We start from the raw sequence: 26,923 nt of genomic DNA, 5'->3' as shown, positions 1-26,923 counted from the left end.
ATTATACCAGGAAATCTCTAAGTATTTAACCGACAACTGTGATATTCGCGCATGGACAAAGTGATTTAATGTTATCTCTTTAAATAACATTTTTATGAAACAATGGGGGTTGAAATGGAAAGTATTTTGTTTAGGAAGTATTGAAAATATGAAAAAAGAGATCTAAATGTAAGCACTCAATTCTAATTTTTTTAATTTATCAATGCTTTTGTTTCTTTTCAAATAAAATATTTTACAACAATATGTTTTCCTTCGTAATATTCCACCAGATTTTTCAATTTCTATGGGAAGCCTGAAATTCAATATCAATAACCAACAAAAGTAGGGAGAGAAAGAAACAAGACATGGTTTTTGACGCGAACAAAAGCAAAATATCATCTAACTACTATTAAATTTTATTGCTTTTTGGCGTTCCCGCGACAACTTCAGATCCAAGTAGACGCGCTGCCGCAGCTCAGTAACAAAGCAGTTCCAACCACATGTTCATGGGACGTAAAAGAATTGCATTCCTCCTCCTGAAATATTCATACACGCCCCAGCCTGAAAAACACTGTATAATACGTGACGACGTTAAATGCTGGTTTTAATGCCTGGCTTGCACACGCAATATGCACGTAAAGGGATAAAAGACACATCTCATCATCCCCTGATCTACGCTTATTCACTTTAAGACACGTACTTTGGAAAGAAAGAATTCCTTTTTTGGCGGCCTTGGACAAATGATTCAATATCACAGAGAGTAGAGGAGGAGCAAGAAACGGTTCGCAAAAGGGCGGACTCGAAACACTTTATAGTATTCTTCGGCGGTAGTGCTGCTAAGTCTACAAACCTAGTCTACCTACTGCCTCCTTTTTGGCATTTCATCATTTACATATTTTTTACATAGATTACATTATTGTGGGTCTGTCTTTAATGTGTGGTTATACTGTTGGTGTTGTAATGAATACATTTCCATATCGATACCTCCACTGCACAAACGCTCAACAATCGCCCACCGAATAAAATCCGCTCATCTAGTATTACCAGGGCTATTAGATGAGCGGATTTGATTCGGTGGGCGATTGTTGAGCGTTTGTTCAGTGGAGGAATCAATATGTAACGGATGAGCAACAATTGATGGAGTAATCATGTTTTCTGGGCTTTCACCGTGTTGTCCATTGTTGCCTGGTGACGATAGTTACACCAGCAAGCCCGCCATCTTGTTAAAAGCGAGTTTGATGCGGAATGCGCCCGTGTGCGATGCGGGTTTTGCGATATTGCCGCCGAAACTGTTGACTTAAGTCAGTAAGCAGCGCAATGATAGCCCGGGAAACATGATCGCATCAGCCTTTTACGCCGGAAGCCATCACAAGGATTAGCATTAACTTCTCAGGATGGCCTGCATCGAACATACTCTTTTATGGAATAAATGTTCATTATATCTGTAATTGCTGAGAAACTGTACGAAGTGAGGTGTTGTTTGCAGGTTAATTCTAATTAGGGGGACTGTATGGACTTATTTATGCAGTCAAACGGTATTTATTATTTCTGGTGAAATATGTTCATTTTTTCATATTTTTCTTCGGCATATGTAATTTTTCCACAGCGGTATTTTCTACAACAATTTATCGACTGCATTATTCATGAATCGCAATTCTTTTTAATATAGTCCATGCATATCCTTCGAATACGAATTGATTGCTACAGTAATTATTTACATCCAAACTCATCTCCAATACAATCCTATCGATTAAAAATTTAAGAAATAAGAAGAAAATTAAATTGTTGGATTAAATCAAACTTAAAAACTAAATTAAACGATAGAATTCTATGTTCGCTGAACAGTAAACAACAGAATGCTTACATCTACCTTCCCAAGAGAAACCAAGAAATTGCGCATTTGGTCATTTTAAAAAGTACATCGAGTATTGCGCTCCTTTAGAATTGGTACATGGGAAATCAAGTAAATTTGAACTTTTCTCGGCTCGTACAGTGAAGATGAGATCGCAAATTGTAAGATAAATTACTTGTGTCACATACTATAGATGTGTCACCTCAAAATGCTCTATTCCCTCTGCTGAATTTTAAGATATTAAAAATATATGGCTGTCGCCCATATTTGGATTGCTCATACGGTCTAAAACTGCTCCCTGACGAAATGTATTGCGAGCAGCGTTCCGTTACTGTGATTATGTCAGTAAACTGAACTGAATACAATGGAAATCGTATGATAGAATGAGCATGTATGGGTGTCCCAAAGATGCTGGCTGACTTTCATGAATTGTAATTGCTTAAAATTCAATTGAAAGCATGGTTCCCCTTGAGCTGAATAACTGATGTATGGTGAACAAGTAATTTATCTTCTAAGTCGCAACCTCATCCGAAATTTATGGGTTCCGAAAAAAAAGTTTTGCGCTGCGGAATCACATTATTTGACGCGCCGCATACACGTTAAAAGCTGTCCCGGTAAACAGTGTTCGACAACCAGCCAATTAAAAATTCAATCATTATTGGGCGCAATTGTCTGTGCTGTGTGAGTAGTGTGTTGTTTGTGTCAGCAGAAAATTAACAATTACAACTTGAATCATTGCATTTTTTATGACAATTAAATATTTCCTACATATACTTTTTGCAGTGAATGAATGTATTTTTTCAATTATTTTTATAATTTCTTTTTTAAATCAATTTTTAGGTTCTGTTCATGTTTGGCCCATGCATTAAAATGAGACGCAATTCCAGAGATCCTTCTCGAGATGGCTAGATGCGCAATTTCTCGGCTCCACTTTGGGAGGGGGGGTATCAGAAAATACCATTGTTAAGAGTTCAGTGGTTCAGTTCAGGTATCGATTACACGAATTTCACAGGAGCTTCCTATCTTCCGCCTATCTCGTCAAGTATTTTTGGGTGAGATTTTTTTTCTTTTATCATCAAGAACACCTCCTTCCCTTCCCTCGCACCGACTCCCAAAGTTTCCTCGTTCCGTCCAATAACTTATAACGGCCTAACTTGCCCTTTTCGTGGAACACGAGGCGATCGTTAAAGAGCAAAAGAGGTCCACACCCACGTGCCACCACTTTCATATCAGGCAACCCGAGCGATCTATTGCCCCCTGGCTATGTCGGCCTCCTTATTCTCCCGAGCGAATTAATCGCTTTAGAATATGATGTAGCTTATTCAATCACCATTTTAGTCACTCTCTCAATTAATCCCTATAGTCACAGACTCTACTTTGTGGAAGTTCATTTCAATAATTAAAACGAACAAACTTTGTATTAATCCACCAAATTATTTTCGTTGTACGACTAGTTTCGACGCAGCGGCGTCATCCTGTACCGGTACCTTCCAGGTCCTCGGCGGTACCTGAGGATGACGCCGCTGCGTCGAAACTAGTCGTAAGTACCACGAAAATAAATTGGTGGATTAATACAAATTTTGTTCGTTTTAATTACTCTCTTAATTGTTTCAACTTGAAGCTTGATTCTTGCACTTCTCCATACTAACCCGCAAATAGCGTGATCCCAGGTGTTGGGGCACGTTTACTTTACGAGAATACACATTCCTTAGTCAATGCAAGATTTCTTTCTTTGACATCACCAAGTTTCACTTAAAGCCGAGTATATTTTCATGCAACATTGTATCTGGCGCAACTTTGTGCAATCGATAATTCATATTGAACCGGTATGAAAAACTTCGTACACTTCTGCAGGATAATTTATTTCACCACCGTGGTTTCATCGAACATTTGACATCATCAGCTTAGCTATTTACATAATATACTCCCTTAAATATGAAAACCAAAGAGGGATGTAGTTGGGGAGTTAAGGCAGTTAAAGGGTCCTTCACCACTTCCCCTAAACCCCCCCTCCTTAGTTGATTTAAGGAATATGTTGTTCTCTAAATGACTCACCTAATAACGTTGACCGTTTGACGAAACCATGATCATGAAATAAAACATCTTTTGAAAGTGTAAATAGATTTTCTTGTTGGTCCAACATATATTTTCATATATGCATGCATATTCAAGTTGTCTCCAATTATAACACATCATAAGGTCATTTACTCAGACCTATAATTTCTATTAGTTAATGGAATTGGATAGACGAACGGAAACATTAGTTACAACTAAAAGGAAATCTCTCTAATAATTTTAAACAAAAAACAATTGAATACTTCCATTATTGGTTATTTTGTGATGCCATTAGTATGATTCCATTTTATTAAATCGTTCAGTGAAAACCACTTATTGAGGGAGTAAATCGTTCACAAGAGTGTGAACAACAACGTACCACAAGCGGCCCATGCGCAAGGCTGATGAGTGGTAGGAAGCGGTGACGCCTTCGGCATTAGATCCTTACGTCACCAACTTACTTGTAGTAAGGTTAAGGTCGTTAATTTGCCGCCACGAATAGGTCGAAAACTGAGTAGGCGACAGATTGAAAAACGGTGACGTACGGGAAACCTTATTTTTCGAACGGAGGATATTCCCATCCTTAATTTGAGAATTTAACCTCGCAGTGATGGGGTAATTAATCGAAGTTGATTTTTACCGTATTTCGAATCGCCAATAACCAAGTTAACTTTATTTCAAAGTCACTTGATGACGAAAGACAACGGTATCGTATGACAGTTTACGAACTATCTGCAATGGCGGAGACATCTGGCGGTCATCGTCAAGTTAAAAAAAGAGCATCAAATTTCCAAGTACCGAGACATCGAACTCGTTATCTTTGCGATCTCTAGTTATCCCATACGTTGGAGATGGATCTCAACTGTCATATGAGGTCTTCCGTCAACAAGTTAACTTGATCATTGGCGCCAATGAAATCGCCGTTAGATTTTAAACCACGCGTGAAGGAAAGAGTCCCTTTTCCGTTTTTTCTTCATTTAAAAGATTTTATTCTCATCTGTATCCATTTTCGCATGAGAAAACTGAAAATTCATAAACCTTTTGGAGGTATAAATACACTTTTACTAAATTACCCATCATACCTCCACTCTAATTTCTAAACATCTTAGTACGATTGAGTTCCCTACGCTAAGTGTTTTACTTATATTGGTATTTTATAATCGGTGAATAGTACAATCATTCTCCTAGGATAGTGTTACAGAAGTTCCATTGCTAAATAATATTTTCGCGCGAATTGAAACGTTGGAATTCATATTACTGTATTGCATCAAAACTTATGGCAGTCAATTATTTCTGTTAAATTGTATGGCGCGGGCAGTTTTTATTAATTTTCTTGGACTAAAAAATCGCAAAGAGATTTTAGAGGAAATGCAATTTTTTGCCTAAAACTTTGCAGCCGAATTATTGTTCAGTTCTATCATTTAATTTATTAAAGGATGGTTTTTCTTGAAACTTTGTAGCAGTAAATTCTCAATTCTCCTGGAAGACAGGCAATCTTTATTAAACCTCTCGGCTTGAAATGTGTATGTTACGCTGAATTATCCATACTTAAGGCCCACATACCATTCAGAATCATTTCAGCGTAGTTGATGTGGTGTTGTAGAATAAATTATTCGTTTGGAAAGCAAACTGCTGCGTCCATAAATGATAGAAGGTCGAAGGGCTGGTGAACATATGCTCACCGAAGAAATAGGTTTGTCGATAGAAGGCAATGCTAAATTTCCATAGATATTTTTCAGCTCAATATTAATTATTGTATTGTAACAACATTCACCGCAACAAAATCAAGCGAAAGTCAGAAATGACTGTTCACTCTTCATTGCTACGGCAAAATGTAAGGTGTTGTAACAAATATACGCGTCACATTAAGCTGATACGTGGAAATAATTTCAATGCATTCTCACGACAATATTCGATAATTCCACCACCAAGCACCTGGAACAAAATTTGATAATCCCTGGGCATTCATCGACGACCAACATTATTTTCAAAAATTTTCCGCCCTTTCTGCATTGGAAGACACGTTACACCGCTCTCGCGAGAGGTCCAAATAATGGCGGAATGTGCACTTGCGCTTCGGTGAGCTGAGGGGGTGAACACTTTCCAATATAATTATCCGCCATTTTGTTTGTTGCTCCCCGCATTTGATTACCCGCTTCAACCAATTTGCATTCGGACGTACTTCGCGCATGAGCCGTTGGCGACCATTTCAGGAATAAACAGAAGCACGTCCAAAACAATTGAATCAAGAAATATGTACATCATTGCTAAGTGGACGGAAGCCGACACCTCAACCAAATGAGCGCGCGAAGCAGACGTCAGGGAGGGAAACAAGTCGACCAGCTGATAACTGCCCGTTCGTAGACGAACAACAACAATGCACTTCACTTGGCTTGCTTATGTCGCCCTCCCATCAGCCTTTAATCTGTCAGTTACTCTCTCCCATCCCTTACAGAGATTTTTCCCGCCTTCTGCGTCACCACTTGCAGTCGCCGCCGCGGGGCTGCGCGACAATCGACGAGGTTGGCCGACGCACCACGCAACAATAGGCACGAAGAGCTCGGACTCATTGTCGCACGGCACCACATTGTTGGCCACGAAATCAATGGCGAAGATGGCCGATTGATGTATTCCCTGTGGGCGGTCCTCACTTTTCACGGGGCGTAGCGGCACGTGCTTCTGCGACGGCCTTAGCTGAGGTCTCTGCCTTTGCGATCAGATGGGCTCGTTGATGTTGAGGAGGCGGCGGCCGTGCTCTAGGTCGTCAGATGGCGTGCGCTCTGCTTGCGGAGAACTCCACGGGCGCCACCGCCGCAAAGAACTCATTCCTCCCCCCTATAAATAAAAATAATTCAGAGGATTATTACTTGCCTCTTCGTGGCAAAACTATTTTGAAAGGATGAAACTTGATGATTTTTACAATATCTTTAACAAATTATTTATGTTTTTCCGTGCAACTCGGTCAAAATGACAAAAAAGAGGTATAATCATCAGGTAATCGCTTGCATTCCACTTTTATCCACCTCTAATCTTTACTACTTATTTTTATCTTTTGAAATACTTCAATTTTATGAATGTGATGCTGCTTACGTTGGCAAAAGAAAGATAAGTTAAAACTCTCATCTAAGAACATAATAATACGCTAACAAAGAATTCTTTAGATCTCGCTTTTCCAAACACACGAAATGAACGATCAAAGCAGGCATCAGGAAGAGAAACAAGTCGACGAGCTGAAAGCTGTCCGTTCGTGGACGAACAGCAATGCGCTTCACTTGACTGGCCCATATCAGGTACTGTACCCTGTCAGGTACTGAGATTTTATTGAAAAATATTTTAATTTGAATGCATTTGAAAATTTTAAATTAATACATTCATTCATGCAATATGCTGGCAAGTATCTTTGGAATTATGGTTGTTCAATCATTGTCATGGATATCGATGGCTAAGTTCTACAAACACGTATCTCAAATTCGGACGGTTTGAGACAGGTATCTTAAAAAAAGTGTAATAACATTTAAAAAATAAAATACAAGAAAAAAAACAACTCTTTGTTTGCAAATGAATACTTCTTTTTCAGTTTTATGAATTTTTAATTTCAGTGTACAAGTAAAAAAATTAATCGTTTTTCTGCTCTCCTGAAAAGTTGCAATTTTTGAGATACGTGTTGTTAAAACTTAGCCATCGATATCCTAATTAATCACTTATATCCTATTATTCATTCGGCTGATTCGTATGCCCCAACTTGTTTCTTATTTTGGACAGTGATCTTCAAATAATCCATCACCAGCCAATCAGGTATTACGTTCATTGAATTTTGCAGACTCAATCTTGGTCGTACACACAGACCCCCATTATCGTTCTTGTTCATTCCAACTATGAAAAGAAATACATGCACATACAAAGAAATACATGCACATTGAAGTAAGAAAACAATTCATCCGATACAATACATGGAACATGTTCATAGGCGTATTTAGGGGGGGAAGGGGTCATGTGTCCCCCCAGACGCTTAAAAGTTGACAAGATTTTTAATACGGCTATCGTTACGATCGTTTAATTTGTGTATTACGGAGCCACAATCATTTAATTTAATATTAACAACTTTCATACCAAAATAAAGACAATGTATACTGCAGTAATTGTTGTATCTTGTTTTTTAATCTCAAATATGGCGTGTCAGAACCTTGTACCCCCCAGAAAATCCTGGATACGCCCATGAGCATTTTTCCTTTACTGGATCGGGGCATGGGTATTGGCAGCAGCAGAGAAGTCAAGAGTTGAAACGTTTGAAATGTGGTGTTGCCGAACAATAATGAAGATTAAAAGGATCGGCCGACTAAGCAATGAGGGAGTACTAAGTACTAAGAAAGGAGAAGTCTTTCGAATATCCTCTTATAGGCAGACGGGACAACTTAATCGGCAACATCCCAAGAGTCACGATGATCGGATTAAAAGTAGTCGTCGACGGACAAGTGGACGGGAAGAAAGATGAAGGACGTCACCGAACGATTAACACAGGACACATTTTCAACCCTTTGCGGTCCAATTTTCATTCAATTCAATAAATCTGGTCCAAATTAATTTCTAGGGAAAAAAATAATCGACAGGATTAATTGTTGACCTTCAAATATTCTTATTTCATTGCTCAAAGTAAAACTCCACTGGTTGTAATGTTATGCATTCTCAATCAAAGGGTTTTATCTTTGAACATTTTCAATGTGTAATATTTCTAACCCTACCGCGTGAACGGCGATGAAATATACAAGAATTGCCATGAGAAAAAATTCCCCTGGACCGAGAATCGAACCACGGACCTTTGGCTTTCCGGGCCAATGCGCGGACACTACGCTATCCAGGTTCTTTAATTAAGAAATTTTTCTCGTGGCAATTCTTGTACATTTTCAATGCCTGATATCTCTTGAAGCATTAACCTTGCATACTCACAGCGCCTTGTGATATCGAGCTCAACTCGACGATGGACCTGGAGCTAGCTTAGCTAGCCCTGTCGAGCCAACCTCGACGTTGAACCACAAACACGTCAAACCAATCGTCAGATGGATAGCTTATGACGATGATAATGATGATGACCACATTTTTATCACAATCACAAAGACAAACTTAGCTCAGCAAAAAGGACAATATACACAAGAAATCGAAATGATTGATAATACATTTAAATGCAAAACAACAAGGGGAAAACTAAGAACAAATATTAAATGTTTACTAATATTCACAATTATCAGTTAATTTTAAGCTATTTTCAATTATTAGTAGGATTTTTTTAAGTTTATAAAATTTTCCAACATTCATCGGTTTAAGTTTATTTTAAGCAACGTATAACATAATTTTTTGAATAGTGTTTTTTTAGTTAACTTTTATTTTGCTCTTCATTGAATAGAGTCGTCCATGATACATTTTGAGCGAGACGGAGGAAACATATGTATCACGCCGCCGACAGTAATTACAGCGCCCCCCACGCAGTTTGTCGAAGGCATTGCTGCTCACTCTTACGAGATAGATAGCGAGTCAAGCGCCGGCGCTTAGAGTGGCGCCTCTCGCCGATTGATTGCCGCTGACAACAGTGGCACGGCGCCAGTGACAAGTGGTGCATCGATTGCGCCCTCGTAATGCAACCTTGGCCTTGTATCTCTCTTTCCCCTGCAAGTACCCTCGTAAATACGGCTTCATCCCCATCCCCTATGTGTCACATACTCCCCTAGTAGTATAGCCGGCTTTTACTGACTCCATGGGTTGGAAGCATAAAATACAAACCGAGCCACTGGGTTTATTTGTTGCATTTTGCATGTATCCACACAGCTCTTTCTTTGTTGTTTTTTCCACATCCCCTTCTTGCATGAATGTTTCCCTACCGTGGGTTTTTTTTCCAAGAAGGATATGTCAGAGAAAATCGTTATTTTTTCCACATCTTTTATCACATCGTATTACTATTTTGTGCTATCAGTATATCGTTGTATTTAGTATATTTTGAATTCTTACACTGCCATGTTCTTTCATGCTTCTGATCGTTTTTACCCGTGAATTTATTTAAAAATTTTCACATATTATTTCAGTTAACTTTTCAAGTTCCTTTAAGTATTTTCTATTAGTTTATGACATCAATGTAAGAAGGGACTTCTAGTCTAAATCTAAAATACGAACCAAATGAAGACGTTTTTTAGTAGTAATAATAATCATAATCATTATTATTTATCCTTATTATTGTCATTATCATAATTATTTGACGTTGAAATGGGGTTCTGTATATGAAAAAATGGAAAATCTTGCTTAAATTTACCATTTAAATGGTAAATTTAAGCAAGTTAAATTTGCTTAAATTTACCAGGTGACACCATTTAAATATATATATTTAAATGGTGTCACCTGATATTAAGTCCTTAGCAAGTCCTGGCGAGACTATCTAGAAATGTAACAGCATTACTTTAAAAAGGTTGTAGAAAAATGTATTATAAATATTTTTAGTAAAGCCACTCCATAAAAATCCGCGATCTGCAGGCCAATGATTTATTTTATTTTTCACCTCGCCTTTGTAATGTGATTTTAAGTTTTTTTCACCGAAGAAAATCGTGTTCATCATTATTTAGTTTTAGTATAAATATTCATATTTTAACGTCAACACGAAAATGGATTAACGACGAAGAGTTCATCATTCACTGCTACCCCTTAAAATCTTTATCCCTTTTCCCCCATAATCCCTCCCTGAACCCACCCCTATCCACTCCTGACCTCAATGAGACAACGAATACAGAAGGCCATATTTCGTCCCATTGAATCTTAATTTACACTGCCTCTTACGACGCATTTTTACCACATTATACGAGTATTATACTCGCTTTCTTCTTTGTGTTTTTCCTCTTCCGGGAAAAATCTTGCGACTCAAATCTCAACAATTTCCTGATTATCTAGAGCGCTGACATTTTCAGGTAAGCTCAGAACTGGATGACAATGCAATGTTTTTACACTTTCACCATGATCGGAATAGTAACTTGCATAATATTCAGAAATAAAAATGAAATATGGAGATGAGTTCCAAAAAGATAATAAAATATTGTCCGGCCAATTTATATGTATAATACTTGTCTCTTACCGAAAGTGAATGTAATATGGACACGTTTTCCGTTTTAATATCAGTAATATTCGCATAAAACTTGTCAACAAACATTTATGAAATTTTCAATAATTGAAGGAGCCGTAGGCCGTTATTTTCTTCTTTTTAATGGAAAACGTTCGGTAAAAATTATTAATTATGTTTATAAAGATTATATCTATTGAGAATAATGAATAATAAAAAAGTATTCTTGATGGCAATACTTTATTTGTATTATGGTATTGCATAAAAATACTGTCATAAAATCCCACGACGTGTACCTTACCGTAAAGTATTTGTTAAAATATTTCTTTCAACAAAAAGAAAACAGCTCATGCGTCTGAAGAGGTTGATAGCTGTGCCTGACCTCACCTTTTTTATAATCTCCCTCACCATGTCGCTGCTATCGTCATCATCGCGCTGATCAAGGAAAGCAATCATCGAGCCATAGATGCTTGAAGATATGCTTACAGTAACGAAACATCGATTTTCAATCGATTTTTTAAGTATCAGCACGATTTTGCTAGTAATCTGATGGCTTCTCAATTTCATGTCAATCTCTCCTTTCTGAGATAGTTGATATCTTCCAATTTGAATGCACGGGGGGAGAAAACTCGTTTATTATCAAGGGAATACTAGGGAATAGCATTTAAAATTAGCCATCATGAATGCGGTTAACGACTTGATCGTCAAGTTTTAAGAAGCTATCTTAGGTTCGTTAAAATATGCTTCATCTGCCCATTGTAAATAACGTGGCGTTTACAACATTTATGCAGCATGATTCTTCCTTCTGTCACGAGAGGAATTATGGGAAAAGTGAGCATGTGTTTTTGACGATTTTTTTTCTGTTTTATAACCTAATTATAAACTTTGTTTCATATATCTTTATTAATTTTTCCGTAGGAACTAGTGATAGCAAAAGCCACTATAATCCTTTTCAAATGTCTTTGCGACTGGTCCAGTCGTACAAGCTCGGAATGTTTCGAGCGACGTCACGACAGGAGGTGGGACTTAGCCAGCGCATGGAAACGAATCTGTCTCATAAACCCTCTTTGGAAACACAGTTAATTCCCACATGAACCGTACATCACGTTGGCCTGAAAGCGGCTGAATTTCCCGGAGTTCAAGCTTCGCCCATCGCGTTTTGTATGGTTTTCAGGAAGTCATGGGCCCTACGCCCTCACCTCCCGAAATACTTGGGCTTGCCTCTCGGTTGCAAAGATATTTGAAATGAACTCCAGTGTTTTGTAAATGATCATTGAGCTTTAATAGTATATCAATTTCCATTCGTATTGTGTTGAGTGCTTTCCGTCCTTAAGAATTATGTTTAATGTCCGTCATTCGAAATTATATCCGTATTTTATGTTTACGACTTGTGTTCTGAATTTTTTTACGAATGTTTTCTCATTGATACAGAATTATAGAGTTAAACACCAGGATGGCACAACGGCTGCCTGGTTTTGCAGGTGCATATTATACGTACCCGCTTTCGATCGGTCGGGGGGGGGGGGGGGGAACCCAAACCTCCCCGTAAAAGGCATGCGACCTTTTCTGGTCACTCTACAAGTTCTTACAAGTTTTGTTGCACTCTATGACTCTCTCTGTTCTTGAGATAATAACTCACGAAATAGTGGAATTGTAAAATTTGGCCAGCATTAAAAGTGCTCTGGTCGGTCTGAAAATTTGTCTCTCGACATATTACGTGGTCTATATTCGAAAAATTAAAATTTAGAAAAATCAATGTTTTGGCATCAAAATTCCCACAAAACGTAGAGGCATAGGTGCAGTTGACAACACTGTCATAGGTAGAAAATAAAAACGTCAGTGTGTGAACAACTAAAATTTTCTAAGTGTTTCATACACTTTTAGAGGGGGTAAATTCTATGAATTTCTGTTGTCGTCTTGTTCACCCTAAATACCCCTCGAAAATAGGAATAGTTGCAGTTGGCAATCATGTCATTGGTAGAAAGTAAAAAATTCAGCGTTTCAACCACGAAAAAATTTTCCAAGGGTTTCATACAATTTTAGAGAGTGCCGATTCCATGTCTTTTTGTCGTCCGTCTTGCTCACCCCATATCCCCACAAAAATAGAAATAGATGCAGTTGGCAATACTGTCATAGATATAAAATAGAAAATTTAGCGTTTCATCAAATTTTCCTAGGGTTTCAGACGATTTTAGAGGGATTGGTCCCATTGCTTTTTGTCCTCTCACGCCTCGTTCACTGCAAATGCTCCCAAAAAGAAGAGAAGCAGATGCAGCTGGCAATACTATCATAAATAGAAAATTTGGTATTTCGATAACTTTTACGAACGTGAGATAAGGATAAGATGATTCAGTGAGGTCGATTCTATGACTTTTTCTCGTATCTCGTCTCGTTCACCCCAAACATCTGTGTGAGAGAGTAGTCTGAAGTGGGTTACGTAGTATACATATAGATTTGTCTATCTCACCTCGGGAGGTCGCCCTCAGACATACTGCGCCGTCGACGGAGTCTTCCAGGAGGAGGTGGCGCCTGTCGCTCCGGTCCTGGCGCCGGCGCCAGTCCAATCCTCGTCCGACTGTCGACACCAGCACGTGAGGAACACGGTGTGCAGGGTGTCCTGGAACGCTTCCCGAAAGTCCCGGTTGAAGTAGGCGTAGATGAGCGGGTTCAGCGCCGAGTTGGTGTACCTGGAGTAGAAACGGATATGAAAAAGCGTGGCCAGTCATACTTACGATAGTGCACGGTTTAATATTCCTCAATTTTTAGGAAAAAATTGCCTTTACAGACGAAAAATTCTTGAAAAAATTCCCTTTTGAAACCCCAAGGTATTTTCGTGAATACTCGTCCGTTCATCCTCCTCATACTTCACATTAGGTGACGCGCCGTAGGGGCGTTTAAGCTGTACCGGTAAACAAATGTTTACCCCAACCAGCCAGCGGACATAAAAATGAATTTTTTGCGCACATGTATATGTTGTGAGTGTAGTGTTTTGTTTGTGATAGCAGAAACTTACATTCTAAACATAAGATGAGTAGACCAAAAAATTTTATGTACAATATCTTGACTTAGAATAAGTCCACACATTATTATTTTTATTATTGCTGTTATCATTATTTTTTAATAAATTATTGATTATTTTTATGCATTTTTTCCTCATTGCAGAAGCGATAACATTCTTTTGTTTTAATAGTTCCTATCGTTTTATTTATTTTTTTCATTTTTTTTCAAAATTGGTCCGGCTTATATAGCCGGTATGGGGCCAGCTGCCGGTGAGTATATATGCCACTTCTTCAGCGCCGAGAATTGTGCGCAAAGTGCCCACGCAGGGAAATAATGACGAGATAAGACTAAAGGGACCAGTGTAACCTTTCCAGTGTTAGTGAAGGATAATGAGAAAGACAGGCTTCTAGTGAGCGCGGGCAAAGCACTCTAAAACTAGTAAGACTAAACCTAGCCGACTTCGGAAGTCGGGGATGGCCCTGATTGAATTAAAACATTTGAAATATACCAGTCTCAAACTTTTATTGAATTTTCTTTCTATTTTATCATTTTTTTGTTGCATATTTATGTCTTTTGTTAAAGCGAGTAATTTTCCAATAGAGTAGTGCATGATTATAAGTATGTGGGTATGCATATGGTCTCTCAAGACGAAATCACGGTAACATAACATGAAATTATTTTCATTTTGAATTGATATGAGTTAACGGCAGAAGATAAAGATTAGATAGAAAGCTATAATTAGGTTTTCACACACTTTAGCAGATGAATCGGTTCAATTGTTTGGACAGCATATTAGAGGAAACCGATCACAGCAATAAAGACATCGGGAATAGAATTGCGTTAGCAAAGAGGACGTTCATGAATAGAAAGGTTTTGATGATAGGATGATTATGTAGTAATCCAGATAAAAAGCTAGCGAAGAGTCTTATTTGGAGAGAACCCATTCACGGTTGAGAAAGATGGACACCTAGGAAGGAGGACGAGATGAGAAAAGAAGCATAAGAAGAGTTCCAAATGCGGTTGAATGGAAGAATGGAGACGCTGTATCGGACGGATAAGATGAGGAACGACGAAGTGCTAGACATGGTGGGTGAGCAGAGGCACTTTCTAGATGGGATACGGAGGAGACAGAGGGTACTGAGTGGGAAGGGAGTTGTTTAGTTTAAAGTATACCGGGACTAGCCGCGGTGATAACTTTTACGGGAGTCACCCGCAATGCACAATTGTGCGAACGAAAATATCCACAGGGAAGAATGACGCCTCGGCAGCTTAACTGGCTAAAGCACTCGACCGGAAATCGGGGGATCCGGGTTCGAATCCCGGTCAAGGCGAATGATTTTTTCTCTGTGGATCTTTCGCATGGGAAGGGAGTGTTGGAAACAGCGTTTGAGGGTAGAATGAATGTTGGGTAAACGTAGGAGAGGAGGGAAGAGAAAAGGAATTTTACATGGAATGAAAGGGAGTAGGCCTAACTGTGATTTGAGGAAGGAATTCCAAGGTGAGAGTGGAGACGGCCGAAGTAATTCTACAATGATCAATGGAAGCCTACTCTAACCGATGGAATAGTTAACAATAAAATAAAACAATCATAATAACAATAAAAAATGATAGGGTTCTCAGTAAAAATAAATTGGAAGCCGCTTTTTTTATTTCAAACACCACATCATTACCCCATCGGGTTTTGCTTTTGTATCGCACGTATTTGTGGCGAGAAGAGGTCTTGATGGCTGGGTGCGAAAGGAATTCCACCAAAGGACTTGGTAGTGAGTGGAATCGGGCAAAAATAGCAGCGGCGGCAGTTATAGGAGAAAAATTAGCGGATGGAATGGAAAGAGTGTAGTTTGAGACGAGTAGCGTGTATATGTGTGAGTGAGCAAAGAGCTTCTCGTGTATGTCAATGGGGTGAGGAGGAAATTCCACCCCCTTATATAGGAAGAAGAAGCCGATAGAGGTAGAAGGACGATATAAAAAAAACGAGTCCGCGGAATGCTAACGGTTTCGTGTGGCGAATGGAAATCCATTGGAGATCGAATTCCTGATTCGCTAAAAGGGGAAATTATTGAACCCCCCACGCGTATCGGTCGCTGTCACCGTTAAAGGAGCCAAGGACACGTCTTACAAGGGAAGGTACGCTAGTGTCGCTAACAGATTGGGTTCAAATTTCGCAGTGTGACAGAAAATGTGATTTTATGAGGCAATTCTGGGGGTGAGATGTCAAGGGGTACCAGTGATTTTTTTCTAATCTCAGTTTGTTGCATATATTGTGTAAAAAAGCAAACGAGATCAAATAGATATTTAGGAGTGCATTTCATTTTCCACTCGATGTCTGCAAAAAACGAGAGACTTACTTCCATCCCTTTGCCACCAAGTTTCTGTATTATTCTTCTTGCGCAAAAAATCATTCGCCTTGACCGTTATTCTAACCCAGATCCCTCTGTTTCCGGCCGAGTACTGCAGCTAGTTGAGCTACTGAAGCGTCATTCTTACTTGGGGAAATTTTAAGAGAATACCGGACGAGGTGGTATGAAAAAAATCCTTCTATCAATTTCTGTGCCTAACTCTGTTTAGAAAAAAAATCTCTAGTATCCCTTGGCTTCTCACCCCCTAAATTGTTTATGTACAAGCATCCAATCGATATTATTTTTCACATTATTATCGATACAAAGTACTTATAAAACGTGTTGGCTTGTGCTACTCACAACACTAAAATGCCGCAATATAATGTAGCTCCTCCCGCACTCTTAGGCTTGGCTCTAGGCCCAAGCCTAGCAACGGAGTAAAAGTGTCTCCGATTGGTGAATGGCCACATATTGCCACAGGGCGTTTCAAAACGAGTAGCGTGGTTTTAGCACTTTCTAATATTACACCAAAGTTACAGCTATAAATCATGCATTAAATTAAAAAGCATCTCAAACAGTTTTACATAGATCGGCACAAGTGTTCAATGTGAGCAGCATCCGTCATCAGGCACACGATAGATAATATTACGACCCGATTAATTTAAAATACGGTAATTATTTGGAAATTCTGCAGTCATTCTTCTGGTCGCATTTATTGCATCGGCTCTTTCGGTGATTTTTCTGAGCTTTCGATACTTGAAAACGATATATGAACCCCTAACTGTGAAGTAATGGTTTTACAAATATGGTTGTCATTTTAATAATGAGTGATATTTTTAAAAATGCTTGCTCGTTTAAGCCGGAGAACCGTGTTTTTTTACACGTGTGAAGTCGTCAGTGTATTTCGAAAGAAAATTATTCTCAAATTCGCGCCTTTATGCATGATTTGAAATTTTTTCATACAGGTTCCAAGTGAGCTTATGAGCGCCCTCACCATATAAATTTAGTTTCTTCATAAATTTTTGTCCTACTAATATCCTATTAAGAATATCCTAATAAGTGTGAAAAAAGTTGAATCAACTACCCATAACTTAGTTGTTATGGCTTTTTCTCATTTTTGAACTTGAGTTTTGGGTATTATGTTTTTTAACTATGTTGTGCCTTTGTGGAGTGTTGGTCAGAAAATATTTGTTTGCTACAGAGCAATCCCAACGTTTCGGTGAATTCATTCACCTTAATCATCACTCTGTATTTCTATTATACTTTCATGGAATTACTTATTCATGTTATTACGTTGAATCACTACCCAACTGTCAATTGCTTCTTATTAAATCATGAAGTAAGTCGTGATACGTAAAAACGAATAAATTAACCAAAATATTGGTTTTATTATTACTTTCATGTTGGTTAGTTAAGAAAGTATTTCTTGATCAACATTCCATAAAGGACAATATATATATGTGAACAAAATGGCTAATTCTAAAAAAATATTGAATGCTTCCTTTTCATACTCAATTTTTCGGGTTTCCTAGGCTACTTTTTCGTTCCTCAGAAATCGCACATGGGTCCCACGGTACTCACAATGGACAGGCATCTATGTCGGTGGCTTTGAATCGTTAAAAGGTAATGCATATTGAATCTCTTTTAGGATGGTCTCATCGGATGATTATATCGTGTGTCTTTACCAGCTTACCCAGCACTTGCCCAAAAAAACTTATTCCAAAAGTTAGAGTTTATTGAAGTTTTTTTAATGAGGCTGGTTACCAAGACCCAAATTCGAAAAACATTTCAAGCATCTGGTAGCTGAAAGGAAAAAATTATGAGTTACGTTGTGTTTCCAGTTTTGCTTCTCCCTGATCAGTTTCAAATAGAAAACGGGAAAACTGCAACCCTCTTTTTTAACGAGTTAGTGAATCATTAGGCTTCTGTTTCGATCGGGAAGAACCTTTCACAACAAAAGGAGTCGCTCACAAGAGTTTAAAAACAAATTAGAACCACGCGAGATTCGTTTGCAAGACCGAGAATTAGTATGAGCTAGTAACATTATCAATTGAATCATTATTACAGAAACAGTTAGAACATTGTTTATTTATTTTTTTATTTATTTATCACATCCCCCTTAAACAGCACATAACGGCCTTTTACCACGAGGGTTTCCAATATTAACAAAGTACAACACAAACATCCATGCCCTGGATAGGAATCACCTACCCAGGCGGGATTCGAACCCACGACCTACGGTTTGGCAGGCGAGGACTTTACCCCAACGCCACCGAGGCCGGCAAAGTTAAGCGGCATTCTAGTTTCGATTTTTACTTTTTATTACTTTACGAATCTACCATTTTAAATATTGTCCGGTGAGAGAAACTACACAACTGCGACTATTCTAAAAGCTTAGACTGAGTATCAATTCATTCATTTGATGCCTAAACCCCTTAAATACAGGAGTAGGTAAAGTTTTTCTTGATTTCACTAAAATTTACAAATTGTTGGTTTAGGGATTTCTGCAAAAAACAATTCAATTAATTTAAAAATGTGTTAAGGCCGTCGATTTTTTCGTCTCGAATAGCTCGAGAAGTAGGCGAGGGATCGGATAACGAAAGAAGCTCTTCATTTTTTCAAACTCAATGATTTACGTATGCAAAACTGAAATATTTTTCTTTGCTTTCCCTCCGCGAATTCTAAGAATCGTCTACGTTTATTCCTCTCCGTCAGAGACTTCATTATGACTAATGATATCTCCTATGATTCGCGAATGTGTATATATTTCGCGTTGCAGTTGAATTAGTGAAATGCTTGTTGGAAGAAGTCAAAATTTTATATTAAAATATCTAATTGAAATTAGTAAATAAAAATAAAATAAATAAAACTGAAATTTTTAATCATTCCCAAATTTATATTAAAAAAGAATGCACTAATAATAACCAAAATGCTAAAAATTACTACTTGCTATGAGAAAAAAGTAATAAATGATTTCAAAAGGCAAAAAAGAACAAAAGATGGAATATAATAAAATTTGTGAAAAAATAACCTTTCTATTCCCAATGTAAAATCGCCAAAGTTCTCAATTTAAGTTTCAATCAAAGTTTTTTCTCTCACAAACAACACACTACCCACACAACACGAGCAGATGCGCACAGAAATTATTGTTTTGCTAAATGGCTGTTTGGGCTTAACTAGGTTCACGGGTACGGCTTAAACGTTACTGCAGCACGCCAAATAGTTAGTCTTTAGTTATCTTGTGGGAAATCAAAATAGCCATCACAATAATATAAAAAACACAGCGAGATGGCTATTTCAACATTTTATTTGCTCCGTCACCTTTCAAACCTATATTAGGATTGTTCAGTGATGATGATGAACTCCTGAATCGTCATCACGAGTTCTTGATTAAATCACTCATTTATTGTCAGTGATTCAAACAGCAGGCTGTTTTAGTTAGGTGAGGGTAGAGCTCTCCCAAAACTTATACACAGGCGTGCGAATCCTGACATTCAGTCCCTTTATCTAGGTTACCTTGCACTTCGAGGATTTTGGAGCGGGGTGTTCAAAACCTTAAACAAGGGTTTGAACGAGCGACCCTTTTATCATCAGCCAAGCTCTACTCTAACAACTAGGCTGCCACGCCCCCAGTGAATAAATCGGAGGCTATGTTCTAGGCTTAGATTGTTTGAGCAATTAAAAATAGATACATCATGTTAGAACCCTACTGTATATCCAGATCCGACAGAAACGATAAATTAACTGAAATATTTTGATGAACGGAATGGTATAGGTATTCGTTTTCCCCCGAAAAATGTAGGTCTTTAATAAATGCGGAACTTCGTAGGCGCATTTCCATTTTATTTGTAAATTACTGGTGTCCCAACACCCCCTGCCAAAGGCCTATTGAGGCAGCTTGCGGAATAGTATGTAGATGTAGATATCTTAGATGGTAGCTTATGTTTGTTGAAAACAATTTCCTTAATTTCGTGCGATCTTTGGTAAATATATTAATCAGATCACATATGCCTACCGTGTTTAAAATTACGATGTCAAATTTCAACCAATGCAACAAAACACTACTTCTCATAAAAAAAACATTTCTTATAATTCAGCAAGAGCTAAGGTAATCACGGGAGTAGGTCGAGGGAGGTGGAGTGCTGATAATCCGAGCTTCTTTCATTGTTGTTGTTGCGATGGTATTTACGTTAAACAAGTGATTTTTCTATGAAGTGGTGGCGAACCCCTCAGGTGAGTTTTCCATCGCCCCAAGGGATTGCCTCGCATTCGTGCACGCCACTGAGCTCAGGTATTCCAGTTCGCGTGACCGCTTTGCTCTCACTGCGAGCGTGCCGACGACGACTTTCCAATGTTTTTCCCTCGAATCCTAATCTGCGGCTAAATTTAGACGCTGATGTGTTACGTGAGATTGCTGTTTTGGAACCAAGCACTCGGCTTAGTGATTTTATTCACGATTCTTGGGATAGAATTCAGGATAAATGCAGGTTTTTTTATAATGCTATTAGGTTATTTTTAATATTGAAATGGAACGAACATGGATGATTTTGGATCTAAAAATACAGTTATCATGAGAAAACAAACCGTATTGGAAAACTGAATGAAATAATTGAATGCAACATTTCTTTTTCCGTTTACTGATGTTGATGTCTCCCGATATTTCGAGTGAAAGCAATAAAGGCAGCTATAGGAGAAAGGTCTGTCCCTTCACGAATGCTTACATATTGTTACGTATTTATTTATATTTTTTAATAACCATGTGATGGAAGTATAACGGATCGAAACAATGTAATGTCGCCACAATCATTTCAATTGCAATTTCAGCTTCAACTCTCGCAGTACATTGTTACCTCGTTTCGTTGCATCGACTGAAATTTGACACAATAATATTTAACAGTAAGCGTATGTGATTTTATCCTGTCTCGCTCCTGGAAATATATGTAGTAGGATCCTAATAGGATGCATCAATTCTTAATTGCTATTGCAATCTAAGTCCAGATCGTAGCCTTTGATTCTCCAGTGGTTCTCAGTCTCAGGGGCGCAGCTAGGAATTAAGGCTGGGGGGCTTTAGGTGCAACTAATTCGGGGGTGTGTGGGGGTATGGAATACCCACCAGGATAAGCGGTGGGTGCGAGATTAATAAATAGCGGAATTTTAAGATAAATGGTTCAAAATGGTGAGTTTTACGGTTCTCCGAGGGATATTTTATTAATCCTTACACTATTCGATTAGTAATATCAATCCAATTGAGTAAAATGGATTAAACTTAAAAATTTCTCTGAGCTCTAAGGGGGGGGGGGGTTTCATCCCCCAAAACCCCCCCTCGCTGCGCCACTGCTCAGCCTACTCATTTTAACATCGGCCTAACGCTTTCTATTCGTCCATATCAGTTTTGACGATTCTTACAGCTTTCCTTGGTATTTCATCATGCTCTCGAATTAAGTCTTTCTGCGCCGGATCCCATATGCTCGCTGCACAATTAAGATGTGGCCCGACGAATAAGAAAAAGCACCTCCCACATACTTTTTCATCCAAAAATCTTCCCGCAAAACGCTTGACGAATGCTATTTTCTTCATATCTCTGCCACAGATATGTCTGCTATTCCCGTTAGGAGTCGCAATTCTTAACTACTATCCGCGCCAACAAGGTGGAACGCTGAACTTTTATCATTTGTATGAAATTCTGCTGAACCTCTATAGGGCCGTGTCATATGTCTTTCTACTCATTGTTCATTCGACTACAACAATGAATCATTCATCATTGTGTAAACGTAACCAAACCGAAGGTCGCGGGTACGAGTCCCGCCTGGGTAAGTTTCCCTTATCCAGGGCATGGGTGTGTGAGTGTCCTTCATTGTTAATTGCTAATTCCCCATTGTAAATGCCGTAATTGTGCTGTTTATCGGGTAATGGAAATAAATAAATAAATAAATTTAATTTTATAAAGCTCTTTGTAATGCAGAGATGTCGTTCTCTCTAAAAAAAACACATTGAAATGCACCGATCAAATATTTTGCCCGTGACGAGATGAAGAAGACGACTGTTTCGCCGTTTTTATAGTGTTTCGCGTTTTCTTCTTCAATAATTCGACCGTAGAAGCTAAACTTTGGCGTTTAAACAATCATTAATGATTTATTGTTGCAGTAGAATAAACAATGAGTAGAACGATACACGACATGACCCTATCATTTCATCACCCTTCGGCAGCATTTCGTAAATATGCTTGAAGTACAGAGCTGTCCCTTTTTTGCGGTGATAGTAGTCGCCTACAAGTCTCTCGATCATGGACATCCTTTCCAGTCAAACCATGGTCCTTATATACTGGTTGCTAATATCCGGCTCGGGAGTGTTGCCTCGACGGACGCTTCACAACCCGGGGAACCGCGGCGCTACCACTAGGGGAAATGTGGAACTAGCCGCGGTATCGGCGGCGGTTCGAAAGCATATCGGGACGAGATATGTTGTGGACGATTTATTAGAGGAACGATTAGATAAACTGAATGTTTTAACCGTGGAAATGCGCTATGGGCTATAAATCGCTAAATTTATAATTTCGGTGGGTAAACAAGGCATAGTGAAGCCGAAGTAATAACGAATTTACTCTCCATTAGGGTTTATCCTAACTCGTTGATTATTCTGATGACATGCTCATTATTTCATACTACATATTTCCCCTAGTGGCAGCGCGACTGTGTCAAGAGTTGTGTTTGAGGCGTTTGAGGGGTAAAAGCGGAATCTCAGGCAACACTCCCGAGCCGAAATATGTCGGGAGATTAGCAACCAGTATATAAGGACCATGAGTCAAACCTTCTCCCTCAAATCATTCTCGATACAGTCACTCCATCTTCTCTTTGTTTTCCTCTCGTTCTCTTCCCTTCTATCAGTAAAGTTCGACTTATGTTCTCCACTTACTCCTTACACCTTCTTAAAATTTGTCCGAACCTTTGCATCCTTTCTTCTTACATTATCAATGAGGTCTCAACCAGTCCCTTTCTTCTTGTTTTTCCAATAACCTATATCAATATTATCATTTCTCCCTCATCCATTTTATTCTAGTGGGCTTTCTTGACTTTCTCAGGAGAGAGAAATGGAGAGCTGCGTCAAACCAATCCTAGGATTGTTGACTAATGATGGTGACTTTTTTACAAAAGTGACAAACCTCCAAACCTCCAAACACTTCGACTGTATCTAGTGTGTGTTTCAATCCAATGAGGGGGGCTACAGACCCCTTATTCCCCCCTCTTATCTTCCCTCCATAGTCCGCCACTGGGTGTAGTTCTGTTTTCTTCTCTCTGTGCTTTTCCAACAGCTGACGTAAATCAGATATAGCATCCGGAGTCCTCTTCCCAGGCATAAAACAAAACAGTTCGTTTTCTATAGCTGCTTCTTTCCGCAATCTATTTTCAGTTATGTTCTCTCAAACTTTCATTGAGTGTGACATAAGTTTAATTCACCTGAAGTTCTCGCATTCCTGGGCGTCACCCTATTTTTTGGGTGAAGGCAGAAAGTCCAAAAGACTTTCTCTCCAGGACTCAGGGCTTTGCAGGGATACTTCGCCTAAAAGCTCCCACACAATGTCAACTCTCTCTTCCCCAGGGGGCATTCCGTGATTCAAATGCGATTCCGTCGGGACCTACAGCTTTTCCTTTCTTCATTTTCCGAAGCTCCCCCGCAACTTCTTCCCTACTTTTACCTGATGTTACATTTTAACTTGGCACTCCACCCCCTTTATCTGCCCATTGATACCATTCATTCATCAATGCATGAAAATACTAAAGTACTCTCTTCGCCTTTTCTTGATGCCATCTTCTCCTGTAGCTGTATTCTTAATCTGATGAATGTGGGAGAAATCTTTATAGGCTTTGTACCTTGCTCCGCCTATGCTACACAATCGCGTGAGTCCTTCTGGTGTTTCTAATCCCTCGCCGAGCTCATCCACAGCTCTCACATTGGCCTCCGCCGCAGCCCTCTTTGTGTCCCTCTTTCCTTGTTTATATGCCTCCATGTCCTCCTGCCTTTCCTTTTTATCCCATTTATTTTTGTTTTCGTCTTATTCTTGACTATTTTCTGTATTTCCTCATTCCACCACCACTCTTCTTTATTTTCCGGTGAGTTTTTATCAGACTTTTTTTTAAAACATCATCCGCAGCCTCTTATTATTTTGCTGTTTTCTTCGCACAAGACGATCAAATTTACCAGTGTCCATGGTGTTGTTATACCACATACAGTTTCCTTAAAGACGTCTGTCACGCCCAAATCTTTGAGTTTCCACCATCTTGCCTTTCGGAATCCTTCCTGCTTTCCTTTTCTACAAGTTTCAATCAGCCAGTTCACAATCTATACGTCAAGGCCGATGTTGACTTGCTGCACACTCATCCAGTATCACTTTAAAATTACTTGCGACCCAAAAGGTGTTTCTTCTTTATGCGTAACAGAAGATCTATTTGATTAGAATTTCTATTCCTCCTTAAACGTCATATTTTGATCTATTTTTTTAGTCATTAATTACAGCCATGTCATAAGCCAGTGCTGAACGTAAAAAAAATCCCCTCCTGATTTCTTTTGAGAAGAATGATGACTAGCGATGGGAGAAATATGAAAAAAAAATCATCAACAGAATAGTCCTGGCGGAGAGAATATTCCACCAAAAGAAGGTTCTACTTACATCGACAAATTTAAACATAGAAGTAGGTAGAAGTACTTTTGGAGTGTGCTCTCTAATTGAGGCACGGACAGTGACAGCAGCGGAGAAAGCAAGGGTAGAGGTCTTCGAAATGTGGTGCTACAGAATAATTATGAGGATCAAATGGGTAGAACAAGTAATGCGGAAGTCCTAAGAAGAGCAGAAGAGAAGCCCTCATGAAAACATTGACAACAAGACAAGAGGGCGGAACAACCTTTCAGGTGACATCTTGAGACACGATGATCTGATGAAGACAATCGTCAAGGAACAAGTGGATGGCAAGAACGGAAAAGGAAGAAGACCTCGAATAAAATATATGGAACAGTTAAAGAAGGATGTGAAGGAGATGAAATGCTTAGGTGTGAAAATATTAGCTGATAGTCGAATGGAGTGGAGAGCTGCGTCAAATCAATCTTTGATTGTTGACCAGTGATGATGACTGTCACACGGAATTGTTGGTTAAAATCGCAATTTTTCTCGGGACTTGGCTTCATGCGAGGTGTATGCTTGACTCAGTGCGAAGCTCTTCACTTTCCTTCCAAAATATCCTTCCTCCACATCCACTCTCCCTTCCAATTACTGAAATTCTGCGCATCAAGGGGCCACCAATTTTTCACCTGAATGTACAACTCTACGTGCTGCTGTTAACTTAGCCCGCGCCAAATCCCCCAGAGATGACTCATAGGGTATAGTGTGGATGTTCCCCTAAAATTGAACTCCTAATCAATTTCTCGCGGGCATCGCTGAATAGGACTTTTTTTGTAAATGGCTCCACTCACCCGATCCAGAAGAGAACGGCGACCAGGATGTCGGGCGTGGTGCAGGCAGCGCCGCACAGCGACGAGGCGACGTACCAGAGGAAGAAGGGCAGCCAGCAAGCGAGGAAGGCCCCCACGATGATCCCGAGGGTCCTCGCCGCCTTGTGCTCCGTCCGCCAACTGCCCCCGCTGCCCCTCGGCTCCGCCCCCGCGCCGCCCCCCTCCACCTGCCCCGCACCACCTTCCTCCTCACCCTCACCCTCGCATCCTAAGAACGAGAGGCAAAACATTAGACTGCATTTTTCATGACTGGCGTGTGAACTAACAATGATTGAAATTAATGCTCAACACTTGAGAATCCCCAATTGTTGACAGAACATTGTTTTTAGACACTTTAAAGAAATCGAATATTCCATGTGTATCGCCAAAACCAAATTTCAATTAGTACAATGAAGCTCGCTTCACTTGAGGCCAAAACATTACAACTGTTGGCCAAAAGCAATGTGGTGCAGAGTGCTCACCATCTTCCTCACATCCTAGAAACGAGAGACTAATCATAAGGGGTTGAATATTTCACTTCTACCGCGTGAATTAAAGTCAAGATAATTAAATTAAATGGTCAACACTTAAGAATTTGGAATTATTGATTTAATAGAGTTTTAGATACTTTAAAGCAACAAATACTTCATGTGTAACGTTCAAGCCAAATGTTAATTTCTTAAAACGAAGCTCTCGTCACTTGGTGCGAGAAAAATTACAACCGTTTGCCAAAAACTATGTAGTGCAGAGTGGTCACCCTCTCCTTCACACCCTGGCAACGAGGGTCAAAACATAAGACGCCGCATATTTTAAGCTGCCGTGTAAGTAATGATAATTAAATTTAATAGTCAATAAGAAAAAGGATTTTCGTAAACTATTTTGCAAACATTTAATTTATCAAGTTTTTCGCTTTCATTTTTATACTACAGTGGAACTTGGTCATGACGGCATCGGCTCTAACGTCAACTCGGGTTTAACGTCACATTTTATACAGACCAGCCAATATTGAACATTTCATGTTGTACGAAAACCCGTTTATATCGTCAACAAATATTGCGACGCTCGGGTATAGCGTCAAAAATTTTGCAATAGGGAAGTGCACTAGTGTTTCAAATGCACCAAACACAT

The 26,923-nt window shown here is 39.1% G+C and overlaps 1 long non-coding RNA gene across 1 annotated transcript; it reads right to left on the bottom strand.

Annotated features, from left to right (window-relative positions):
* LOC124154435 lies at nucleotides 1-25,934 on the bottom strand. The gene is made up of 3 exons (XR_006863918.1): nucleotides 25,778-25,934; nucleotides 13,444-13,663; nucleotides 1-6,721 (listed from the first exon to the last, which is right to left on the bottom strand). It is a non-coding gene; the product is annotated as an uncharacterized LOC124154435 (long non-coding RNA).
* Between the last annotated feature and the right edge of the window lie 989 nt (nucleotides 25,935-26,923).

The sequence above is a fragment of the Ischnura elegans genome, chromosome 2 (genome assembly GCF_921293095.1).
Source record: "Ischnura elegans chromosome 2, ioIscEleg1.1, whole genome shotgun sequence".
NCBI classification, from domain to species: domain Eukaryota; kingdom Metazoa; phylum Arthropoda; class Insecta; order Odonata; family Coenagrionidae; genus Ischnura; species Ischnura elegans.
The sequence above is the reverse complement of the archived record's forward strand: the minus strand, read 5'-3'. Positions and strand labels throughout refer to the sequence as shown.